This window comes from Macrotis lagotis, chromosome 1 (genome assembly GCF_037893015.1).
Source record: "Macrotis lagotis isolate mMagLag1 chromosome 1, bilby.v1.9.chrom.fasta, whole genome shotgun sequence".
NCBI lineage: Eukaryota > Metazoa > Chordata > Mammalia > Peramelemorphia > Peramelidae > Macrotis > Macrotis lagotis.
In genome coordinates, this window is record NC_133658.1 from 849,771,282 (window position 1) to 849,798,889 (window position 27,608).

General features: G+C 39.3%; 1 long non-coding RNA gene across 2 annotated transcripts in view; it reads right to left on the bottom strand.

Annotated features, from left to right (window-relative positions):
- The window catches only part of LOC141508712 (uncharacterized), a 57,031-nt gene that overhangs the window by 14,907 nt on the left and 14,516 nt on the right, over positions 1 to 27,608 (bottom strand). For both annotated transcript variants that reach the window (XR_012474482.1, XR_012474481.1), the window contains exons 2-5: positions 26,560 to 26,599; positions 6,645 to 6,706; positions 4,988 to 5,415; positions 4,559 to 4,620 (exon numbers count right to left, since the gene is read on the bottom strand). This is a non-coding gene — a long non-coding RNA (uncharacterized LOC141508712). The remainder of the gene's footprint in view (positions 1 to 4,558; positions 4,621 to 4,987; positions 5,416 to 6,644; positions 6,707 to 26,559; positions 26,600 to 27,608) is intronic.

The window sequence follows — 27,608 nt, forward strand, 5'->3', positions numbered from 1 at the left end:
ATAAACTCATGCCGAAGTTTGTCTGCTTGGTCTTACAAGGCAGCCACCAACCACCACCTGGGTAGGAATTTCCACCAACACCATGGCTCAATTACAGTACTTCCAAAGGCCCTGGTGAACAAGAAGGCCTTGATAGTAGAGGGGAAACTTGCTGACCAGCCCCTTATTCTCCCCTGTCAGGGCTAATCAACATCAGAGAAGTTAATGGGGAACACAAAACCTATTTAAAAGCTACATTTCCCACTTGGCTGGCTCCATTATACTGAGAAATATCTAGGTGTCACATTTTCTTTCCAAATGCCTGTCTTAACGCTGTTGAAGCTGCCAAGGTTAGCAGTTACCCCAAGAATCACCTGCTGAAAAAGACCCTTCCCAGGCCCAACCCTGTCCCCAGATGCTGGAGAAAAGGGCAGCACTGGGAAAGAGGAAGGCCCCGCCAAACTGGACATATCAGCAGGGTTGGCCTGAGCCCAGTGGGGTGCTCTTTTCTTTCCCAAAAGCTCCTTTGATCATTAGACCCAAGTCAAGCCATAGACTCATGCTTACTGAACTGAGTAGACCTGGAAAAAACTGAAATCAGTTCTCAGGAGAATTCCTCTCTATCCCAAAATCTAACCAAATCCATACCCTGATGCAGGTGCATCTGGATCTCAAATAACTCTACTCCACTCCACAAAGAACACATAACCAGACCCAGTTCGTTTTGACTTTCCAAGTCCCACACATTAACAACCCCAAAGAAAGAAAGGAGGACCAAGCACCATACTTTGTGGGCAAGATGGAATCTACCCACATTACCTTAAATTGTCTTTCCCAGGATCCATCTCTGTTGAGAGTGGTTATATAAGACAATTAGCACTGGAGGGATTTCCAGGCTGTATTTACTACCAACAAAAATATTGAAATTCTTAATGGAAAAGTAAACTCCTATACTGGTGTCACCCCAGTCACTGGCATAGATGGCCACACTCAGTTTCCATCACTATACCCCAAAGCACCTGAGCATCTCTACTTCTCCTGCAGAGACTAGTAGTAGATATGACAGTTATGACCTTCATTATCCCTTTTGGAGTCCTCTGCTAATATGGGGAAGGTGTCTATACACTGCACAACCACAGGTTCCTGAGGGAGAATGGTATTCCCTCCAAGGGACCTCTCCCCATATTCTACTGCCTCAATGAGTACATGCCATAAAGAGTTGGGTGGAAACTCCTAAGATCTTCAAAAGGTATTATCTACCTCCAAACCTCCTGTAGCCAAGGACTGGGTCTTTATTCTTGTATCCCCAGTATCTATACAGAATAGATATTTGATACACTCAGTAAATGTTGTTTGAAATGATTATTTTTAGTTGTTGTTTAACCATTTCTGCCATTTCTAACTCTTCAGGACCCCATTTGGAATTTTCTTGGCAGAGGTAGTGGTTTATCTTTTTCTTTTCCAGTTCATTTTACAGATGAGAAAACTGAGGTAAACAGAATGTGACTCCCTGTCTGAGTCACAGACCTGAGTCTTCCTAACCCCAGACCTAGCACCCTATCTACTCTGCCATCCATCTCACATCACTTCTGTATCCATCACTGCCTCAATACTGATCATCACCTCTATTGAAAGGCATTGGGGTATAATAGAAAGAGTAATAGATGAGCAGTCACAAGAGGTCTGTACTTACAAGTAGTATGACAGTGAGTTCATTTCATTTTCTGTAAAATGGACTTAACAGGGGTGGCTAGGTGGCACAGTGGATAGAACATCAGCCCTGGAGTCAGGAGTGCCTACCTGAGTTCAAATCTGGCCTCAGATACTTAATAATTACCTAGTTGTGTGGCCTTGGGCAAGCCACTTAACCCCATTTGCCTTGAAAAAACTAAAAAAAAAAAAGGACATAACAACACCCTCATCATCTATTTCCCCAAGGTTGCTGTGAGAACCAAGAAAGATAATCTATGTAAAAATGCTTTGCAAGCCTGAAAGTGATATATGAAGGTCAGATGTTCATTGTTCATCTCCATCAGTGGCATCCTGAAGTATTAAGTTAGATGGCTCTGTCAGGATTCAATTCAATTAATCAGTTAAAAAAATTCTGAGCTAAATGTTAGGGATACAAAAAAGAGGTAAAAGAGAGCTGCTTCCCTCCAAGAGCTCATAATTTAGTTATTCCAAGTAATTTGGATACCCCCAAGTCCTCATAGAGTTCAAGTGGCTACTCCTCAAATGAGAGGAAAACAGCATGGCTCAGTGAAGAGATTTTTGAAGTCCAAGAGTCTGTATTCAAATCTTTCCTCTACTACTACTACTACCTGTATAACCATTCTGAACCTCAGTCCTCATCTGTAAAATGCAATAGTTATATTAATGCATTTTAGGGTATGTTGCTGTTCTAAATTCTATGATCATTTGACCTTGAGAGGAAAACTGTTTGACTTAGAATTTCAAAAGTTGTCAAACTATGCCTCAGTCTTCTACCCTTCCATCTAGTTACTGCTCAATTGGGTTATTGAAATTTTCTAAAGAAAGTTGTGGTTGACATATCATAAAAGAATTTCCTTGGGATGACCTTACATGTAAGCCCTCCTCTCAGTGTGTGTGTGTTTGTGTGTGTGTGTGTGTGTGTGTGTGTGTGTGTGTGTGTGTGTGTGTGTGTGTGTGTAAGAAAGAGACAGAGCAATGGAGACAGACAGAGACCTAGGAGACTTAGCTAAAGAAGTATGGCACTGAGAGCTCTGTCCTGGAACCATAACAAATACTGATGGCATATTTTATTAACCCTTGATCATCTCAGAAAATAACAGAATGGAAATATTGTCAATTTAAGTAGCCTTGAGCCAACATGAGGTATCAGAGAAAAGGTGACAATGAATCGGGAGATCTGGGAAACTGCTTCTTTCTAGACATATAGCTTTACCTTTACAACCTTCTGTTTCCCCAGTTGTTAAAATACACTGACTTCCTCACAATGCTGTTGGAAGGAAAGCACTATACAAATCTTTAGACTATTATAGAAATATAAGCAGCTATTATTTCATAGGCATTGGATGCAAACTCTCCCTACTTCTGTGGTTTTTTTCCTACTATGTCTCTATATGAAACCAACAGTTTAAGCAGATATCTTTGTTTTCTGGTCTCTGCTCCTTTTTAAAATGTTCCCTTTGCTTGTGGTGCCCTCTTTCTTTCCATTTTAGTTTTTCTTACCTAATTCATCTGAATATCCTATCCATCTTCCAAAGTCCAGATCAGTTGCTATCTCCTCCAGGAAGTCTTCTCTGATGCCTCACCTGAAAGTGACTACTTCCTCCTCTAAATTCTCAACTTTTTGGATCCATCTTATTGCATCCTGCATTATACTTAAAGGAATATGTTACCTTCTCAAAGTGGCAATTTCTTTTAACAGATATATGATGCTTCCCTGTGCTTCTTCTCAATGATATGTAAGCTTAAGGTCAAGGCATCTTTCTATTATATCTTTGTATTTCTCACATCTTCCCCAGTGTTTGACATTTTCAGTAAATTCTTTTTGAATTGAATTGAGATGAACTACAAAACTGTGATATCACCTCCACTAATATCATAATCATGATATTCATAAAGTGAACCTTAGTGACCATAGTAGTTATCTCCATCATTTTTATAGCTGAGGAAACTGAGGCACAAGGTGATTGAGTGACTTGTTGATAGTCTTACAACTAGTAAGTAGTTGAGGAGGGAATTTGAACTCAGGACTTCTTGGCTCTAAGCTCAGTGTCATATCTCCTTTACTAAATTGTTTCCTTATCTTAGTCATTTCTGGGGGTACCCTGAGCTCACAATCCCTTAGGAACTCAAAGAATGTTTTCTAAATTCAATTCAACAATGAAACATTTAATAAATGTCAACAGTATGCAAAATACTGAATGAATGTCCTAAGACACTAGGAGAGTTGCACAATCAGGCTAGTATCCTTATATTTACAGAAGAACCCAGTTCTACTATCCATGATTTTCCCAGATTAGCAACACCACCATCACCCTACCAGCCCACCACGACCAAAGGCTATGTAAAAGCACAGCATCATAGAATTTAGACATGGAAGAGATCTTAGATATCATCCAATTCAACCTGATTATTTTATAGATGTGAAAAATGATGGGTGAAATAATTCATTCAAGTTGACAATAAGAATAATTAGAGCTAGAATTTGAACTAAAGTCTTTGAAGGTTATTATAAGGTAGAAGGGATTAGGCTCCAGAAGCTAGATGGCACAGTGGAGAGTGATGGACCTGGAGGCAGGAAAACTCTTACTTCCTAACCTCAAAGCTGGTTTCAGGTGCTTACTTGCTCTGTGATCCTGGGAAAGTCACTTAACTTGTTTTGCCTTCACTGTCTCATTTGAAAAAATGAATGGCAAACTATTCCAATATCTGCCAAGAAAATCCCAAATGGAGTCACAAAGAATCATAAATGACTGAACCATAACAATACTCTTGGTTCCAGAGGGAAGAACTAGGGACACTGGGTAAAAAATAAAGGGGGAAAATTGAGTATTAAATATAGGTGATAACAACCATTATTATCTCTCACCTGAACTTTTTAAATAGACTCTTAATTGGTCTCCATGCCTCTTCAGTCTATCTTCCACACAACTGCAAAAGTGATATTTTTATTTCAATTTTATTTTTTCCATTACATGTAGAGATCATTTTCAACATTCATTTTTTGGTAAAATTTTGAATTCCACATTTCTCTTCCCTCTCTCTCTTCCCTCCCCATCCTCAAGGGTTAATGAAAGAAAAAGTTTCCCAATCAGAGCTATTAAAAAGTCAAAAGGACATTCACATGAAATAGTTGGTGTTTCCTCACTTGAGGTCTTCAGATGAAGACATGACTATGTAGAAGGAATTCTTGGCAACTAGGTGACCTCTGAGGTTCCTTCTATTCTATGATTTAGACTTCTGACTTGTGAATATAATGAACCTATAACAAAATTGTAATCCTTGTAGAGGATCTCACCATATATTTTCCCAAGATGGCAGTGGATATTAGTGGTAGTGGGACAGCAAGGTTAAACCTGGAGATGAAGGAATATGAACTTGAAGAGGTAGAATGATAATAACAACAGCATGAGAAGAATTCCCAAGGAACCAGAGGAATTCCTGAAGCAAGCATCTTGGACATAAAAAAGGACTTTTCTGGACAATGCCAAGTTCTTGGACCAAGCAGGAGTTAGAGAGGGAAATAACTAAGGATTAAGCCAAGATGTGGAGAAGCCAATCTGCCCTTCACTGGTATTTTAAGTAATGTGGACTGTACAAATTCAGGGGAAAGTAGTCAACTTTTTAGTGATAATAAGTTCTTATCTATTTTGAAGGGTTGTGATAAAGATACTGATCCTAGGATGGCCAGGTGGACTGTGCAAACTCCTTGAGGAAAGTAGAAGCCTATTGAAGAAGAAAAAAAAAGTTATTTGAACTGTTTATGGAGTAAAATAAAGCCTGTTCTATATTCAGTGTCTCGTTTGTTTGACTGCTTTCATAGAAACTAAGAACTCTTCTTCTATAGAGATTACGCATGAGACAAATTATGCTGTTCTCATAGGAGACCTTGGGTAGGAGTCCAAAGACTATGATTTTTTTTTGTTTTGTTTTGTTTTTAGGATTTTTGAAAGGCATATGGGGCTAAGTTGCTTGCCCAAGGCCACACAGCTAGGTAATTATTAAGTGACTGAGAACGGATTTGAACCCAGGTACTCCTGACTCCAAGGCCGGTGCTTTATCCACTACGCCACCTAGCTGCCCCCAAGACTATGATTTTTGAGACACTCTAAAACTGAACTCTTTCTTATAATCTAAGAACTTTGGTTTTAAGCAAGAAATTACAGAGAAATCGACTCATCCTTTCTGTTCCCTAAAATAACATCTTCTATAGGACTCACTTACTCTAGTTGGGCTCCTCAAACCCCATTCAGTTGTTGCTCTTATTTTAGAGTCACACCCTGACACCTTCCTCCCCACTGCAGTAATACTGATTAAAGTATTCTTGTAATTTTTGTCAACCAAAAGGTTGACCCCACCCCAAACCAATCCCAAGGACCTAGAGGAAATGGAATCTGGAGTTGGCAGTCTGTCTCCAGATCCTAATTAAAATAATGGCAAAAAAAGGACTGGTGCCCTAGGAACTCCTAGTTTCAGAGTCTCTTACCAGAATATAAAGTGATCCTTTATTTTCATTGAGGAATCACAGAGGTTTATAACCTTGGGATCATCCTTGATTCTTTACTCCCCTCCTTGCCCCACATTTCTGATCATTTCTAAGTCTTGTTATTTCTGTCCTCACAGCATCTCATATCAGAATCTTCCTCATTCACATCATCATCACCCTAGTCTGGATTCTTGTCATCTCTTGAGAGGCATTTAGATGGTTCAGTGAATAAAACACTAGGCCTGCAATCAGGAAGCCTTGAGTTCAAATCTAACCTCATACACAAACTTTGTGACCCTGGACAAGTCATTTAACTTCTATTGCCTCTTTCCATACCTGTAAACTAGGGATGGTAATGGTGCCTACCTCTCAGGTTCTTTCTTGTGAGTACCAAATAAGGCAATAATTGTAAAGCACTCAGCTTAGGAGGTATTAAATATAGGTGATAACAACCATTATTATCTCTCACCTGGACTTTTTAAATAGACTCTTAATTGGTCTCCATGCCTCTTCAGTCTACCTTCCACACAGCTGCAAAAATGATATTTTTATTTCAATTTTATTTTTTTCCATTACATGTAGAGATCATTTTCAACATTCATTTTTTTGTAAAATTTTGAATTCCCCATTTCTCTTCCCTCTCTCTCTTCCCCCCCATCCTCAAGACAAGTAATCTCATATAGGTTATACATGTACAACTATGTTAAATCCATTTTCTTATTAGTCATGTTGTGAAAAAAAATCAGAATGAAAGGGGAAAAAACTGTGAAAAAAACAAAAAAGCAAATTTAAGAAAGTAAAAATAGTATACTTTGATCTGCATTCAAACTCCATAGTTCTTTTTTCGAATGTGGATGGCATTTTCCATCATGAGTCATTTAGAATTATGTTGGATCAGTCCTGCTGAGAGGAACTAAGTCTGTCATTGTTGATCATGACACAATGTTTCCATTACTGAGTACAATGTTCTTCTGGTTCTGTTCACTTCACTCAATACCAGTTTATGTAAGTCTTTTCAGGTTTTTCTGAAATCCACCTCATACACCTTTCTTACAATAGTAAGTCACATTTCTAAAGCTCAAGTCTGGTCACATCATTCCCCTTCTCAATAATCGCAGTGCCTTTCTCTTGCGTCAGGGATCAAATAAAAGCTTTTCTTTGTGCTTGGTATTGAAAGTTCTTCAAAATCTGCTCCACTCAGGCTTTACAGTCTCATTACATTGTAGTAAAGGCTTTCCCCCATTCCTGCATTGAACATGCTCAGTTGCCATTCCTGGTTCTGTGCAAACACATAGAAGCTTGGGGCTGCCATATATGATCCATCACTGAGGGGCTTGAAGTGAGGCATAATGAAGTTTCCCAAGGGTGGCAGCTGAGCAAGATGAGTTGATGACTCAGAGATAAACAAATACAAGCTCTAGGTTCTACATTCTCTCTTGAAGCTAAATCCCAAGAATCAGGTTGTGAATAAGAGATTTCACAGTCTTCTACCTGTCCATAGATGTGAGCATACAGATTTCTCTATCTCTTTTGTATTTGCTATTTCCTAATCTTAGGCAAAAAAGTATTCTGTGGTAGACATAACCAAGCTTGGAAGTGATCTTGTGAGTTGGAAAGGTCCAAAAGTTTGTGAGTGTGACAATGACTGCATCTACCAACCAGCCCAGTGGCAGTACTATCCACCAAAATATTTAGTTGTGGTTGTGATAGCAGCAGGAGACAGTGAAAAGAGAACCACATCAGAGAAAGTGGTCTAGTCTAGCCTTTCTGCTAGCAAAGTATTTACACAGAGAAGAACCAAGGTGAAATGTAAAAAGTCTAAGTAGCTGAACTGAAAAACTGCTTAATATTCTGATAAGGATTCAATATTATCCTCCTGGCCAATTGTACAAGTAGATGTTAGAGAATTTAGTTTTCATAATTCTATTAATGCTTGCTGTGGTTCTTTTTATGTAGGAATATGTAGGAATAAATTAGCCGTCCAATACTTGATTCACAGTGCACATGGAATAGCTTTCTTAGTTACAGCACTTTAGAAGGGAGTCATAGACTCATGTGCCATAATCTATTTCATTATGTCACCAGGTAGCCAGAGTGTGGAGGGGGGAAAGAATTGAGAACAAAATAATAAGTATGAGAGGACGAAAGCCCTCTCAGTAGAGTCAGATCTCACAGAACTGGGTCAGATCAAATCTAATACTAGGAAAGGCATATATATCCAGCAGCAACCTCTCTAAGTCTCAATGTAATTGTTTGATGTGGACACTTAATGTGCAGAGACCTTATACATTATCCATTTCCCTATTTATTTAACATAAAGTAATTCTTCCTACACAGTTTCCAAAAGAAAAAATCCCAGCTGGCAACATCCATATGAAAAAGTGATCAAAATTACTAATAATTAAAAAAATGCAAATTAAAGCTACTCTGAGCTTTCGCTTACCTCTCTCATAATGAAGAAAATGAAAATTTTTGGAAAGTATCTGGACAAACAGACATGCTGAAAATTCATTCTAGAAAGCAATTTGGAACCAGGTACAAAATGTCACTATATTCGTATGTATCTTTTGACCCAGGGATGCAATTATCAGAACTATACGTTGCTCAACGAAACAAAAGAAGGAAATGATGCATTGTACAAATATAATTATCACCATTCTTTTTGTTAGAACAAAAAGCTTTTTGTTAGAAACAAACTAGTTGCCCATCAACTGACAAATGACTGAAAAAGTTATGGTATAAATGTAATGGAATATGATTGTAAATGTCAAAAGACATAGTTTCATAGAAACCCAAGAAGACTTGTATAAACTGATGTGGAATGAAATGAACAGAACCAGAACAATTTATACAATGTTATTAAGCAAAGCATCTTTACAAAACTAAATTCTCTAATATCAGTACTTATGCAATTGGCCAGGAGACTAATTTTGAATCCTTATCAGAATATTAAGCAGTTTTTCAGTTCAGCTACCTAGACTTTTTACATTTCACCTTGCATCTTCACTGTCTAAGTACTTTACTAGCAGAAAGGCTGAACTGAACCACCTTCTCTGATGTGGCTCTTTTTTCCCTGGCTCCTGCTGCTCTCATATCCACAACTAAATATTTTGGTGGACACTACTGCCACTGGGCCAGTTGATGGATGTAGTTGTTGACATTCCCACAAACTATTGGACCTTTCAAACTCACAAGATCATTTTCAAGCTTGATTATGTCTACCACAGAATACTTATTTGTCTAAGACTAGGAAATTGTGAAAATTGTTTGACTATTCAAATTTGTTAGAAGGACTTTGAATTTTTCTTCTATTCTTTGGGGTTGGGGTGATAGAAGGAAGGAAGGAAGGAAGGAAGGAAGGAAGGAAGGAAGGAAGGAAGGAAGGAAGGAAGGAAGGAAGGAAGGAAGGAGAGAGGGAGGGAGAGGGGGAAGTAAAGGGAATGAAGGAAGGATGGAGGGAAGGGAGGGAAGGGAGGGGAGGGAGGGGAGGGAGGGAGAGAAGAGTGGAAAATAGGGAGGGAGGGGGAAGGAGGGGGAGGAAGTAAAAGAAAAGAGAACCATTAAAGTATTTTTAATAATAGAAAACAGAAGGAAGACCACAAAGAATGACAGACAAACACAGCAACTTTGAAAATTTACATTCTCTTTTGTGTGTGTGTGTGTGTGTGTGTGTGTGTGTGTGTGTGTGTATGTGTTTATTTGTTCAATTCTATTCACGGGTAGTGTGATTCTTTTATACTTAGCATTCCTTTTTGTTAGTAGAAATAAAATACCTGTCTCTTATTCTATTATTTTTTAAAGTAATGCTTATTGTCTGAATAAGGGCCTGTGACTGTCCTGCTCAAGGATGCTATGTATTTTCTATATGCTCTAGTCTGGCAACCTCCCAGATAGAATATTTAAAGTTCATGGTAATACCAATTGAAAAGCAAAGAGGAATATGGTAGAGTGGGAAGTAAAAGAGAGACACACACAGATACTTAAGAGGCATAGAGGTCTACTTTGACCATTACATTTCTCATTTTCCAACCTGCTACTTTTCTGTCACACTTTCCAAACCCAAACATCAAAGATCATGCTTGCGAGGAAATAAGCCATGCCTCTACATCACTAGGGACCTTGCAGCCTCATCTTACCTACTCCCCAACTCTCCCTTTTTCCATCTCTTGCTCTGAGGACTGTAATCCTATCAATATTCTCATTGTCTCTGTACAGCTTTCATTAAACATTATTGTGACTTCCCAGACTACAATTCCCTTATCTGATTTTTGATTAGTCTCCTCCATTAGCATGTAAGCCCTTTGAGGGTAGTTAGGTGGTGCAGTGGGCAGAGCATGGTCCTAGAGTCATGAGAACCTGAGTTCAGACCTGATCCCAGATCCTTGATATTTATCAGTTGTGTGACCTTTGGACAATTCACTTAATTCCATTGTCCCAGCAAAAAAAAGAATGTAAGCTGCTGGAGGGGAGGAACTGCTTTGAGTTTGTATTGTGTAGCACAAGTACTTACATTAGTTCAGTGTTTGGCACATAGTATTTAATCTATGCTTTTTTTCATTTATATTAAAAAAACTTTTTTTACATCAGTAACCATTGCTAAGATAGTCAATATATGTTATAAAGTATAGTAGGAGAGTAGGCAGGAGAGTAGAATTGAAAGAGCACTAACTTTAAAGTCAAAGGGACTGAGCTCAAATGTAGCTGTTCTATTTATTATGTCCATGAACTTGGACTGATAACAACCTCTCTGATCTATAATTTCCTCAGCTGAAACATGAGAGGTTTAAACTAGGTGAGGTCTGAGGTCACTTCTTAGAGGTTACGGTCCTTGATATCCTATATTATTTTAGTGTCTTCCATTAGTGTCCTCCGCTGATGCTTCACTATAGCATAGAGATGACCCTGAGTTCTAGAAGGCCGTGCCAACAAGGTAGAAGCTCTGGCAAGTTCTTCCCAACAGAAAAGGTTCTAAGATTATAAAGGTATTTTCTACGAATTATCCAAGGAGCAGTCTGGCTAAAGGTGCAATGACATCACCAAAGGCATAGGCAAGTTCAGCAGTATCTCTCATGTGCCAGTCATTGAGTTAGGTATTGGGAATACTAAGAAAGGGGGAGAAACCCAGTCTCAGCTCTCAGAAGTTTCATTGTTAGGGAAGACAACATATAAATGGTTATATTCAAATAAATTATATACAAATAAGAAATAGGCAAGATATAATGGAGATAATCAAGAGAGGAAAGGGAACAGCAAATAGGGGGATTGGGAAAAGTCTCCAGAGGGTGGATTTTAGCTAGGATCTGAAGAAAGTCACATTTTTAGGACCTTTATTCACAGATACAGTCTCTCCATATAGTCAAATATCTTAGCATAGAAGAATGAGCAGTAGAATGAGCCAGGAGGAGCCAGATTCAAATCCAATCTCTGACAAGTCCTGGCTCTAGTTCCCCTGGGCAAATCAATAAATCACCAAATATTTATTGAGTGTTTTATTTGTGCTGGGGATTGTATTAGGAACTGGAATACAAAAGACAAGAATGAAAAAGTCCCTGTCATCAAGGATCTTAAATTCTCTCAAGTCACTCAACTCTTCTAAAACTCAGTTTCCTTATCTACACTAATATTAAAAATACCAACATCATGGATTTCTGTGAGGATCAGTCATATAATAAGGGTAAAACATCTCACAAAGTTTAAAGTCTACATACTTGTGAAGCTAGATGGGTTGGACCTGGAGTCAGGAAAACCAGAATTCAAAGGTGACCCCAGATACTTACTAGTTATGTGACTCTGGACAAGTTTCTTCATGTGTAAAATGAAGATAGCAATAGCACAGGGTTGCTGTGAGGATCAAATGTCATAATAACTATTCTTAGCACAGTGTCTGGCACTGGTAACTGCTATATAAATGTTAGCTATTATGTACTAAGCACTATCTCCTATTTTGTGCCAATCCTGATCTTCCTTGTTGAGAGCCTTTTAATCTTTTTTATGTTCTGAACCATCAGATAATTTGGTAAAGTCCTTGGATCCCTTCTTAGAATTAGGTTTTTAAGTGAATGCAAAGGACTACAAACTAAACTTAACTACACTGAAATAGTTATCAACATATATTTTAAAGCTCACAGAATCCAAGTCAAGAATTCTTTCTCAAATGGTTAGTACTTCCCACTCCCCAAATATCTATATTTTATTTTTATATTTATCTTGGAGCATAAATGACTTGCCCCCAGTAGAATGTAAGCTCCTTGGCAGGGACTTTTGTTTCTCTTTGTATCTTAGAACACAAAGCCCCTAGGACAATATCTGGAACATAGTATGCCATTTTAATAATTACTATTTGAATTAAATTGAGGGCTAGCTATCATTTTATAATTATCTTTTGATTCTTTTTAGGAAATATAAAATTCCTGTTCAGTGCCCAGGGTCTCCCTGGTTCAGGTTAGGACTCCATCACCATACCCTGTCTGGAACAGCTCACTCTATGGATTCTTTATAGGCAAGATTAGTGCAGAGAGATCCATAATATGTGTTTGCAACCCACTGCCAGTCTCAGTCCTAGTATTTACTAGGTATAGATGGATGAGGAGTCATTTCCTCGAAAGGATTCCATGGAATAAGATTCCACTTAATGAAGTCTACCTGTGTGGCACAGAGAGGAATGTCTTCCAGGCACACCAGCCTGTCTGGGCAGCCCTAAGCCCAAATATATATATATGTTTTGTGTGTGTGTGTGTGTGTGTGTGTGTGTGTGTGTGTGTGTGTGTGTACCCCAGGCTGCCTGGGCATTTGTTTGCAACATACATGATTAGATGCCAGCATGTCTGGGCATCTCTTTGCACATAAGCACACACAGTGGTCTGAGAATCCTGAATCAACCTATTTGGGGATCTACATGCTCCTTAGCCCCAACATGCATACATCTCCTGGGATACTTCTTTCACAAGCATGCATATGAGCACACTTGTATTCATATACAACCATATGAACATCTCCATGCTAGCAAGCTTGTATACAAAGACAAGGTTAGAAGCATTTGCTAATGTTTACCATGTGCCACACAACATGTTAGAAACTAGGCACACAAATGCAAGTAAAAAGAAAAATGGTCTCTGCCTTTAAGGACCTTGTATTCCATCGAGCAAAAACAGCATATAAAAGGGAATTAAAATAGAGACATGGAGAGGGAGAAGACAATTAGGTGGAAAAATGGGGGCCATATCTAGAGTCGGAAGCACAGCCAAGAAGAAAGTAATGGTTGACCTATCTGAGGTCCTCCTCAAAATGAAGGCTCTGGAAAAGACATACCAATGAGAGAAGGGACTATAGAGGTGGAGAGATATCCTAGGGTGAGAAGGTACATGGGATTTGATGGTAAAGACTGGAAAATCAGGCACACAAACATACATGCACACTGACATGTCATATATATTTATACTCTTATCCCTACACAGAAACCTTCCTGAGCCATGGAACACACACACACATACATATACAAAACCCCAACATACCTATGCATATTTATACCTATATGGCCCCCCAAACCTGCCCAAGCTTCCCCATGGAACAAGCACTCACACATACACGTATACACACAAAAACACACAGCCCAACATGTCTGTGCATATTTTTTACCCATATCCCCACCCCCCACACACATACATGCACATTAGTTTTTCTTGGCATCTCTCTAACCCCTGCCATCCACATCCCATCTCATCAGAGCACCTCTGATCCTACACAATGGGCATCTTTTTGTTCCGCATGAAGATTTACCAACTTGTCAGAGCATCTCAGTCAATAAATATTTCTGAAGTCCTTCATAGATGCCAGACCTGTTCGAAGTGCTGGGCTCATGTACCTCTATCCATGTACATACACACACACAAATAAACACACCCTCAAAGATGGCACACCTAGAGAATGGGTCACTTGTTTCTCAGCTCCAACAGCTATTTTGCAAATGACTTGGCTGATGTTGGCAGACATTAAGAAGCAATTTCTGCTTGAGGTAATCAGACCCAGGCAGCCTTTGCTGAGAAAATAACATTAGCACAACTGCTATCCCTCATAGGGCTGTTTGTGAGCCTTAAATGGGATAATATGTGTAAAGTGCTCTGAGAACTTTAAAGCACTATGCAAACGTCAGTTATTGTTATTTTGATTGTCATCAGAATGGCTGATATTTACGGCCTGCTTTAAGGCATGTAAAATGCTCTACATTTTTCTTCTCATTTGAGCCTCACAACAACCTTGTGAGATAGAAACTATAGACATTTTCATCTCCATTTTACAGATGGGTAGACTGAGGTTAGATAGGAGAAGTTGACTGTTTTGCTTAGGGTTACAAACTAAGAGGTATCCAGAGTAGGATTTGAACCCAGGTTTTGTTTTGTTTTTTATTTCAGGGTCCGCTCAAGCATTATATCATTACAACTAGGTCCTTATTAGTGAAAATAATGACTCCTGTGAAGAATACACTTTAATACACACTATTCAAAGTTATATTCATGTAAAATGTAGTAATTGATTCTTTCTGATCAGTTATTTTTGTTACATTTGACTCTGTGAATCCATTTGGGGTTTTTTCGGCAGAGATACTATAGTGGTTTACCATTTCTTTCTCCAGTTCAATTTAAAGCTAAGGACATTGAGGAAAACAGGATTAAGTGACTTGACCAGGATCACACAGCCAATTAGTGTCAAGTGTCTGAGGCTGGATTCGAACTCCCATCCTCCTGAGTCCAAGGTCAGTGTTCTATTCACTTCACCACTTAGCTGCCCCCTCCTCATTGATTATAGCCCAGTGGAAATAAACAGTGGTGTACAACCATTTCCAGTCTTTATTATTTGAACTGTTGATGGACCTAGTCAACCCTTGAACTGAAATTAAACATGACTGATATACAAAGATTAAAGATATTGTAAGTAGAAAATGTGACAAACATGAAGGAGTCATCCCATAATTGTGTTAACAAAGAGTCAGTTCAAAGCATATGTATATGTGAAGGGCCCCTCATTTGTTACAGTCATTGCCATGGCAAAGATAAAGAATGGAAGATGGCTTTCTAGTGAAATGATCACAGTTTCATCCATACCTAATTCTGGGACAGCAATTCGATATCTGTTTCTCTGTCAACAAAGGAGGACATAGAATTACCTTAAATGTACAGCAGTACACTGCATTGTGTTTCATAAAGCAACAAGGCAGACACACACAGAGCCAGAGACTCAGGGCATCTAAGGAAAGTCCTCAGTGTTGAGAGGGATTGAGCTACTGCAAATCATTTAACACCTTTGCAGCAATATTTAAAGAGTTCCCTAAATCTAAGTGCATTAAGACCTAAAGAGAGTTCAGTAGAAGATGGGATGAGGGGTGGGGCAGTCTAAGTTCTGAACATTTCTTTATGGGCTTGAGGTCAACTGAGAATAGAGATCATAAAAGATGGGACATTGAAGGACTGTCAAGGGTCCCTTAATGAGATAGAGAAGATAGAGAACCAAGCATAGCACTTACTAGAAGGGGTATTGACCTTTAAGTCCATAGACAAGATATCAAACAAGATATGGAAGGATGGAGAGGTGAATGGCAACTGATGGTGGAAAAGGGTAGTTTGAAAGTGGCAGTGGGAGCAAGGATCATGTCTCTTCCCTCCTTCCAGAGGGTGTAAGAGGAGGAGCAGCCAATCTGCATCCTTCTAGAGGGTGCAACAGATGGGTTATCTTTGTTATGGGTTATCCATTTCACTTGAGCATCTGAAGGAGGAAGGGGCAGCTAGGTGGTACAGTGGTTAGTGCACAGGAAGGGAGTTCGAATCCAGACTCAGATACTTGACACTTATTAGCTGTGTGACCAGGCTCAAGTCACTTAATTCTGATTGTCTAGCATCCAGAGCCATCTCCAGTCATCCTGATTCATATCTGACCTCAGGATCCAGATGACTCTGGTAGAGAAAGTGAGACTGATGACTTAGCATAGAGCACCCCCTCACTCAGATCCAATTCCTATGCTTGTCATGGTATCACTCCTTGATGTCATGGAACTCTTTGAGCATGAAGAAAGACAAATATCATCAGAAGGAGGAATGAGGGAAAGAGATCTGGGATGAAAAAGGGCATGTTCTTAGAAGGAGGTTCAAGAAGGGAGAGCAGAGTTGTTTAGGGACTGAGAAAGGTCAGAGCTAAGTTTTCTGAATTTGCTAGTTAAGATAGGAGTATGCAGCTGCGAGTATCCACTGTCTTCCCTGGGTGAGTTTATCATGGAGGAGAGGGCAATAACTGATTGCTACATGGCTGACTCTATTTCTTCCTTTTCTCCACTTTCCATTACATTCTGAACAAATTCCAGGTTTTTTATTTGAGTGCTCCAGACCCCCAGAATAGGTACACATGGCAAGAGGTGGGGGGAATGGGGTGCTGAAAAGAAAAGGAGATTCAGTAATATAATCAATGGGATAAGTGGAACCCTAGAGAAAAGTGGTGGTTACTCAGGATGTGAGGGGTGAGGGAGAGACTAAAGGGGTTCCTACTGTTCTCACTGAGGGCAGGAAGGAAGGTAGAATGAGAAAAAATTCACACCAAGAGAGAAAACTGGCCTTCCTTATATGAGAACCTAGAACAAAGCTCCACCTGATCTATGTTCATTCTGGCTTTGGGATAGGGGTGGAGGGGTAAGGGAGCTTCCTCTTTAACTTAGAAATCATCAGTGTTAATTGTGCATGACCTTTGGACACAACTAAGGTTTCACTACAGCATTTGTATCTCTCTGGGACAGGGGTTCTTACCCTGGGGTCCCCTTGGAGGAATCTCTGAAAGGATGTCAGGAGATCCAAAAATTAGAACAAATTACCTCTATTTTCACTAATCTTTGGTTTCTTTGTCATCCTATGCATTTCTATTTAAAGTATTTAAAAATATTATTCTGAGAAATGGACAATATACTCATGATAAAATATGCTATACGCCTCCAGATAGAAAACTGATGAATTCAGAGTGTAGACTAAGCATATTTTCTCTTCTCTTTTCTTCTTTTTCTTTCTTTTTTATAGATATGGATAATACAGAAGTTTGTCTTTCATTTCTATGCATATTTATAATGGGTTTTGTTTTTCTTGCCTTCTCAGTGGGTGGAAAAGGCTAAGAAGGAGAAAATAGGAACTAAAAATAAAATGAAATAAAATTAAATTAAAAAGAAATGGTCCATAAACTTTTGTCAGAGTGCCAAGGGTGGGGTTGAAAGGGAGAAGGGTCCATGGTAGTTTAAAAAATATTTAAAAAGAAAGCTCTGGTCTATGGGAATGCATTGGAGGAAGCCTGGAGTCAAGGGCTCTGAAAGAATACCTTCCCATCTCCTTATCATCCCATACTCTCCATCATCAATGACTTCTAGTTTCTTAGGAGTTCAGGTTGAAAGGGATCTCAAATTCCATTTAATCCCACCTCCTCATTTACTGTCGAGGAAATTGAGCCCCAGGGACATATTTTGCCCAAATTCACAAAGGTTAGCTGCATTTCAGAGACAGTATTTGAACCTAGGTCTTCCAACTACAAAAGAAGCATTCTTTTCATTGCACCATCTAGAACTAGACATACGATCAGAGAACTAGAGTTAAAGAGACCTAGGGAATCATTGAAACCAGGACTACAAAAATTCATGGGGTCCAAGTCAGGTAGAATATGAAAAGTCTATGCAGAGTCAGTATCTGGAAGATGGGAGACAAAGGGTTTCAGGATAAATGCCATTAGACTTGGAAGCTATTAGATTTATTTGGAGCTCCCTACTCTGACATTTACTAACCTGGGAACTTTTGACAAGTTCCTTTACTGCTCTGGGTCATTTTTTTCATCTGTGAAATGCAATTTCACACACTTCATTGGCTAAGTCCCTTGGTGCAAAGAGACCTGTGGACAAAGTCAAGTGAACCAAATGGATCCTCTTTCTTTCTACTCTCTGCTTCCTGACTTTGATAAGTTCTGAGGCCATGGAATCTGGACTGGGCAAGTCACTTAACCCTGTTTGCCTTGGTTTCCTCATCTGTAAAATGAGCTGGAGAAAGAAATGGCAATCTAGTATCTTTGCCAAGAAAACCCCCAGGGACCGCTAGGTGGCCCAGTGGATAGAGCACTGGTCCTGGAGTCAAGAGAACCTGAGTACAAATTTGACCTCAGACAATAATTACCTAGCTGTATGACCTTGGGCAAGTCACTTAACCCCATTGCCTTGCAAAAAGAAAAAAGAAAGAAAGAAAAGGAAAAAGAAAACCCCCAAATGGGATCACAAAGAATAGGATATGACTGAAAATGATTGTCCAACACTTGATGGGGCTAAGAGAAAATTCTAGGTCAGAAGTCTGAGGTAATGAGTTCACATCTTGCCCTTTGATACTATGTGAGCACAAGCAAATCTCTAAGTTAACTTCTATGGATAATAGTCTCTTCATCTGGTAAATGAAAGGTTTGAGATACATGATCTAAAATTGCAGGGTTCTTTCCAACTCCAACTCTATGATTCTCTGTTCCTATACTTAAATTCCCTACTCTGCAGGATTTGGGAAAAGCACTTTGCACACTTTAAAGCTCCTAATTGTCTCGGTAGCATTTCAAGTCTTTTCAGCCTGGCTCCAGTCTGCCTTTCCAGACTGATTTGATTTTGCTTTCCCTTACACACTCTTCTTGATAGTCAAAGTGGCTTACCATGCTTGACAATCCCTGTTCATTACAGGTCATGTCCTTCCTCCAAGTCTTTGCCCAAGTCATTCTTCATACCTGCGATGCACTTCCTCTTTCCCTGATCTCTTGGTTTTTATTTTTAGTTTCATTTAAGACTCACCTCAAGAACCACCTCAAGTTCAAGACCTTTCCTGATCTGTCCAATATTTATATTTATTCCTAAATTACTTTGTACCCACTGTGTAAATATTTTGTGTTTACGTATCTGTACATGTGTTGTTTCTCTGCCCAGGTTGAACATAAGCTCCTTAAGGACAGTTCATGTTTTCATTTTTGTTATTGCACTTCCAATAGTTAACACAGTGTCTGGCACTTGGAGAGTACTGAATACAATTTTATATTCAACTAAATTGAATAATGAAATGTAGGCAATGTCAGTAAGAGTATGGACAAGAGCAGGTGGATATCAAGAACCGAGGAGCTAGGACTGACCACTGAGCAAAGACACGGCAGAGGAAGGATAGATGCACCAGATTAGCATCAGCTGATACTAGATCCCTTTCTCCCTTCTCTGAACCAATCCTGAAGGATTCTCATTTGGAAATCCCCTTCTAACAAAGACAGTTGACTAGAAAAAGAGACATATATGGATGCAAGATTTTGTATCTGTATATGTCCCAATTTTCCCTTGAAGGTCTTGGGGTCCCTCCATAGAACTCTGATATGAATTGCGTTTCCAATTAGGGTAATATAGATGAGAGGTGAGTGGGAGAGAGACTTGGCCAATTCTAGCTTGAGAGGCCCTGAATTTAAACATGCAACTAGCAGAAACAAGCTTAGGAGAACTTGAGAGGGGAAGATCCCTAAGGAACAGCCCACAGCCCCCCTCCAGCCTCCTCACTCTAATTCCACCATTCAGGCCACACAGGCAGGTTGCCATGGAGATGGGGGCAGCGACAGGCCCAGGGCAACAGAGAGGAAGGCTCTCAGCCAAAGGCAGCATCTGTTGGTCTTGTTTTTATTCATTTTTTAAAGAGGGAACCATGATTTTTTCTTTCCCTCCCCAGTCTCTCTACCCATCCCCCACTTATATTCTCTACTAACCTCCCCAGGTGTCCCAATAAGGCAAAAGGTCTGATTTCTTCCTTATGGAGATTCTTAGCTTCAGGACCTTTGGTAACAAAGCTTCTAGCCCTATGGTCCATAGGTGTGAGACAAGCAATGAACTAATAACCATAAGCAATGCTACCTGCCTGGAGTACTCAGTCTCTGCATTAGTGGGTTCAGGGAACTTGATGTCCAGGACTAGAGCAAGGAAGGTCTCATTCTCAGGATAAATTCATCCTTGCATCTTGATTCTGATTTACTCAGAGGTAGGGACCATCCTTGAATCTGGGGCAGAAAAGAAAAGAACTAATTCTGGGACTTAGCTGTTTAACACTTATTAAACTCTCACTATGCACCAGTTACACTGCTAAACTGAGGGATGCCAAGCAAGGCAAACGCATTCTAGGGAGAGAAATGGCATGTGGATAACTATGCACAAAAGGAGTCTTGAAAGAAACCAAGGAAGCCAGGAGGTAGAAGTGATGTGACAGAGGATAACCAGGGCAAATGCTCAATCAGGAGACAGCATCTTCTTCAAGGAATAATAAGGAAAAAGGGGATCACAGTCACAGTTTGTTCTGCAGGGTAAAATATAAGAAAACTTGAAAGGCAAGAAGAGGCCAGGATATGAAGAGTTTTAAATACCAAAAAGAGGATAAGAGGATCCTTCCCTCCTCTCTCTCTCTCTCTCTCTCATTTTCTGAGCTAAAAGTTGGGAACTACTGAATCCTGCTCCATTAATTAAGTAGCCTACTCTGGTATCAAGCACATACCTGCTGGGAATTCACCTGACTTAAGGGTCTTCAAGGCCTAGTTTTCACAGGTCCTCCAACTGTAGGAGTGATTGACCAACCACAGAAATGAGGAGATAGGGTCATCAGGAGCAAAGCTCCGCCAGAACCATCTCTGCCTCTTTACCTGACCACAAGCACTCTGAAGACCTGTCCATAGTCCAACCCCTTGCTGGCTGTATCTCTATCAATCCATTGAAGCACCCAGTGTACAGACCCTGGGTGTAAACTACCTCCATGGTATAATGTCCAAGTCCACAGAACCCCATGTATCATAGCTGCCAAATGTGCCCTGCCAATAAGCAATTTAACTTCCTGGCTCAGGACAGCTGTGATTGTCTTTCTCAAGTACCTAGAAGGGAGGGGTTCTATGTTGGGTTCCCCTGTTCTTGGATTAATGAACTCATCAACAAATTCCCATCTCTAATGGAAGTTTCCACTTACAGACACTTCTCTAAAGTGGCCAGATTTCCCATTTCACCTTTGCTCTGGAGGAGGCAGCAGAGACTCTTAAATTTCTCTGTTCCCTACTAGAACTTGGGAAGCAGCTGGGTGGGTCAGGGCACCGGGCGGGGGAGTCAGGAAGACCAGAATTTAAATGCAGTCTCAGACACTTTCTAGCTGTGTGCCCCTGGGTACACTTACTGCACTGGAGAAGGAAATGACAAAGCGCTCCAGTACGTTTGCCAAGAAAACTCCACAATCAATATCAATGTGCTATAGTAACAAGAAGTGTTGGATACACCTGAACAACTCCTAGGACTTGGGCTCTAGAAAGGGTGTTCTTGCTGAAACCTTGCGGTCTCTCTTTTTCCGTACACGTGCCATAGAATGTTTTCTCTCAACTTTGTACACATTAACAGTAACAATGTGTGATGATCAGCTAGGATAGTCTTAGCTCTTCTGAACAATAGAATCATCAGACTTGTGATGGAAAAGACCATCCACATCCAGAGAAAGAACTTTGTAATCTGAAGGCAGATCAAAGCATACTATTTTCACCTTTTTTAAATTTGTTTTTTGATTTTTTCTTTCTCATGGGTCTTTCCCCTGTTTGTTCTGGTTCTCCTTTCCCTAATTTGGAAATATATTTAACATGATTGTACATGTAAAGCCTATATCAGATCACTTGCTGTCTTGAGGATGAGGGAAAGTTGGAATGGAGGAAGAAAAATATGGAACTCAAAAAATGAATGTTGAAAACTATATTTACAAGTAATTGGAAAAAATAAAATACCATTAACTGGGGGGAAGAATGTTTTCTTCCTAGCTTTTGGTGATTTCCTTGTGCCTGAATATGAATTTGTGGGCAGGAGATTAAACTCATAAGTCAGTATGTGTGTTTCTTAAAGGGAGAAAGGGAGTAGAGGGTTAAAAAGCCTGCCCAGTTACTGTTTTTGGCTAGTCTCATATTCCTGAATTCTAAATCACAGCTTTGATCTGTGACCAGATGGAATATAGCTTACCTAGTGACTTTACTCTAGATGATCCTGGCTCAGAATTCCCCCCTAGGGGCCCAAATGTTCTTGCCTACATTCTGTGTGGATACCCCACTCTCCATAACCCCTCCATAGCCTTTCATCCACTTCTCAGGCTTCCCCCATCACATGCAGCTGTTCACAGATCTATCTACAGCTTATACACAATGGTGTTCATTTCATATTCCCCTTCCTGTCCTGGATAAATGGCATTCAGGATTTGAATTGGCAGGAAAAGTTAGGTGGATAGTACCCTTCCCTCCAAATACTATTCTTTCCCTCAATTTTCTTCTTTAAAAGTGAGGGTTCTGGGGTGTCTAGGTGGCACAGTGGATAAAGCACCAGCCTTGGAGTCAGGAGTACCTGGGTTCAAATCCAGTCTCAGAAATTTAATAATTGCCTAGCTGTGTGGCCTTGGGCAAGCCACTTAACCCCATTTGCCTTGCAAAAACCTAAAAAAAGAAGAAGTGAGGGTTCTGCAGTATTCTGTCACTTCATATCATCTTTGACTTTTCTCCTTCCTTAATCACCCACTACTATCAATTATGGGATAATGGATCTGGAGCTGGGCGGGACCTCAGAAACTATCTAGTACAACCTGGACTTTTGACACGTGGGGAAACTGAGATGCAAGAGTTTAAGTGAGTTGATCAATATTACAGAGGTTGCAATTGCCAGTGAGGGAATTTGAACAGCAGTTCTCTGACCCTAGATCTGGGACTTGCTCTACTAAACCCTAACTAGTCACCAGTTTTATGAATCCTACCTCTCCAGAATCAACATCATCATTATCATCATGTTCATCACCACCACCATCATTCTCTTCACCATCATCTTCATCACCTTCATTAACAGCTATAATGCATTTTAAGGTTTGCAAAGTGCTTTAGATATTATCACATTTGATCCTCATCTTTTGTGTGTATACATATATGTGTGTATAGGTGTCTTCTTTCCAATAATACAGCCATCACCCCTAATTCAGGGCCTCATTACATCTCCATAACCATGATAAATGTGTCCTAAGTTATTTTCTGCTCTGTTTCCCCCTTGCCAATCCAACTTCCACAAAGTCACCAACATGATATTCCTAAGACTTATATCTGACCATGTCATTGCTCCATTCAGAAGTCCATTTGACTCCCTGTTACCTCTAGAATAAAATACAATTGAATTATCCTGACCTTCAAGACTTTATATAATCTGGATACTGCCTACCTTACTAGAATTGTTTCCCATTACTCAACTTCCCAAACTTTCTATGCTAGTCAGACTGAACTATTAGCTGTTCTCTGAGTGCCATACTCTGTCTCCTGCCTCTGGCTTCCTCACTATCTAGATGTACCTTGTATTTGAACGTCCTTCTTCCTCATTTTTGTCTATCAGAATCCTTTTCTTTCTCCAAGGATCAGTCCTGATGTTATTCCTCCTCATCTCAGTTTTTATACACTCTACCTCCTCAAATCACCTTTATATACATACATATATATATGTATGTATGTATGTATCCAAAAGAATATAAATTTCTTAAAAGCAAGCACTACTTCTTTTTATTCTCTGTATCCTTCCTGCCAAGCATGGGGACTTGCACAGAGTAGATTTTTAATAAATGCTTGAAGAATTGTTAAACTAAATTGTATTACAGACGAGGGGAGTCTAAGAGCAAATGCCCAGAAGCAGAAATGAGAATGGTTAGAGAAACATTTATAGAAATGAGGGAAATGAAAATCCTCTGTCCTCTGCCTGGGCCAGATCATATCTGGAAAACTACATTCTGTTCTGAACACCACATTTTATGAAAGATATTGACAAACTTGAGTGTGTCCAGAGAAAGGTGATCAGAATAGAGAAGGGGAGTGAAAAACACATCACAAGAGGATGTTGAAGAAAATGGGAATTGTCAACCTGGAGAAAAAGAGATTTTTCAAGGCCAGGATTCTGATCATCAAATGTATGAAAGTTTGTCTTATGGAAGAAGTATAGAAGTCATCCTGCTTTAGTCAGTGGGCAAAACTGGGGCTCTTTAGCAGAGGTTACAGAGATCAATTTGGGTTCAACATAATGAAGAACTCTATCACAATCAAAGTTGTCCAGAAGTAGAATAGATTTTCCCAGAAGGTAGAAAGGTCATTCAGCAAACAAGGATTTATTAAGCACTTATAATATGGCAGATGCCCATCAGTGGAGACTTACTGACTACTTGATAGTTATAAAAAAGGCATAAGGTTCAAGGTCTCTTCTTTTGCAGGCACTATGGAATTCTGAGAGATATGGGGGAAACAGCAAAGAGAAAGGATTGTTTGAAACAGAATATATGTGTTGAGAAGCAGCAAAAAATGATGCCAGATGGGATGGGTACATGGAAAAGAAATTTGGTTTAGTGGACAGAGGAAGACCCTGAAGGAAGAGCTGATTCAGGTCCCATTTTATACTAGTATACTATAGTCCCACTATACTATACTATTAAGGACAAAACATTTAACTCCCAGTTCCCCAGGTAGCTCTCTCAAAGTTATAGATAAGCTGGCAATATGTATCAATGAAGGGAATTTCCAGACTAGGTGTTCCTAATAATAGTAAAATCATGTGTTCACACATCAATTTCCTTTCCATCCCCACTCTTTAAAAGATATAACCATAGGTAGAATATAGACAATCTTGACTCCCAGGATAAAGAGGTTAGACATGATCTAATAAGTAACAGAGAGTCATTATAGATCCTTGAACAGAACAAGGACATGATAAAAAGGAAATCTCATTATAGGGACAAGGAATAGCTTTAATTTTAATCTCCAAAGAGAAATTCTACTCTGTTCCCCTCACCTTTGATTAGTCTTAATGGAATGGGTAATTGAGAAAATGGAGGAAATGTAGAAATATGGGGATAGGACAAGGAGGAACTTGGTGTATGGTAATAAGAGAGTTCTTTACCTGGGATCTTAGAATTTGAGTATTTTGATAATTATATTTTGATATAAATGTATTATAATCTAATCTATATATTTATAATATTCTTCAAAGAAAGAATCCATAGGCTTTACTGATTTACAAAGGAGACCACAAGATTTAAAAGGCGCCTATATATCTATATATATATATATATAGATATATATATATAGATATATATATAGATATATATATTCTCTCAAGAGAATTAGAGAGATTACATGACTTTCCCCACATTTACAAAGACAGAAGTGAGATTAGAATGCAGGTCTCCCTCATTTCAAGTCCAGTGATCTCTGCATTATTTCTCACTAAACAGGGAATGCATGTCAATGTTCCAAGACTTCATTGGAAGTGGGTGGGAAGGAACATGTGAACAATTTCTGAAGATCAGGGAAGATGAGCTAGCTTGATTCTCCCAATGGGTACTTACTGAACGAAAAGCAGATCTAGTGTTCCCAGTTTGGGGGGAAATCACCAACAATCCTCAGTTCTCCTAGTTACCAAATAAAAGTCAGAGCTGGCTGCCTCTATCAAGTAGAGGGTTTATAGGCATCTTAATTGCTTAATGTTGGTCTGGGCAGGAACAATGGCACCCAAAAAGCTTGTCCTTGTCAATGGGATAATTGATGGAACCCTCTTTCTCTCCATTAAAGGAACAAGCTGTAACTATTTCTCTTTCTTCAATCAAACGCTCTTGAAAGTGAAAAATTGATTCCCCCCCTTTTCTAAACTGGGTTTCAAACTGAGCAATGTCTTATTCTGAGAAGTCAATCATCTTCAGCGTCATAGTAACTTCCTCAGAAATCATTGTCCCACTAGACAAAAGGATTCATTCAGAATGGAGTTTCTACATGGAATGGCTAAGTGGTCCATTTTTTCCCTCCCCTCCCTCCCCATCACTCCATCATCAAGTCTTACAAGGCACCTTTCCACTATCCTGCCTCCACTATCATCTAATCGTTATTGACAGGCAACAAGAGGAGTGGATCTGAGAATCTCTCCTCCAAGGGTTACCTCAGCATCCCTCTGTCTCCAGGTCAGATGGCACCCCCCCAGTCCAAGGGGCTATTGAAATTCCAACTTTCTAAGTTCATTTAAGCTTTGGGGACTACAAGATGGCATAATATAATTGAAATTAAGAAGATCTAAGTTTGACTCTGACTTCAGACATTTGTCACCTTGGTAACACAGGACAGATTACAACCCCATTGAGTTCCCATATCCTAATTGGTAAAATCAAATAAGATTTGTTAAGTGCTTTCTATGAACTATGAATACAAAAATAAAACAGTCCCTGAAACTTTGAGCCAAGGGAAACAACCATATAGTAGAACAAATACTGCTTATGGAATTAGAAGACCTGGGTTCAAATCCAGTCACTGTTACTTACTTTCTCTGTAAGTCTGGCAACTGGTACTCAGTTTCTACATCTGTAAAATGAGGAAATTAGATGGTATATTAGGCCCTTTATAGTTATACATTTGTTATCATTTGATATTATAATTAATTACAAAGTAATGAATTGAGATGACAACAGTTATGAGAATCAAAAAATTATTCTTCTTTGGAGTAGTATTTGTACTCATCTTTGGAGACAGCTATGGATTCTTAAAAATGAAGACGTAGATCATTACAAGGCACTGCTACAGTCTATCAAAAGGTTTAGAGATAGAAAATTCATTATCGTGAATGAGGTAAAGCAAAAGGACTTTTTTTCCTGAAATCTAGAGTTGTATGGATGAGCGGTCATGTACAATGAGCATAGAAAAGTAGTCTAGACCTTGACTATTAGATATCTTAAATGTCAAATAATGAAGTTTATAATTTACTCTAGTGTTATTAGGGAGCCACTGAGCTTCTTGCACAGGGGATTAATGACATCAGATCTGTGCTTTACAAATGTCAGTTTGGTAGTCATATGGAGGATTGCATGGAGAAGTAAGAGAAGAAGTCCCTAGGAATAGCCATTAGAAAGCTACTACAATAGACCATCTGAGAGATGAAGACAAAAATCTAGCCTAGGATGATAAACTTAGGAGTGAAGAGAAGGGGACAAAACACAGACATAAGGAGAGAAAATCAACAAGGTTTGGCAACTGGTTAGAGATGGGTGTTTAGAGGTAAGACTGACAGAAATTTTTAGCCTAGGTAACTAGAAGGATGGTGGTGTCCTCAATGGAAGTAGGAATATTAAAGAAAAAGCATAGCCTTTGGAGGAAAGATATTGTTGTCTACTTTGGCTATAACTGAATTTGAGATACCTGCAGAACATCCCAATAGAAATGTTTAATAAACATTTTATGATGCAGAACTGGAGGTCAAGAGAGAACTTATAGATAGATAGATAGATAGATAGATAGATAGATAGATAGATAAATGATGATAGATAGATAGATAGATAGATAGATAGATAGATAGATAGAAGAAGATGATGATGAT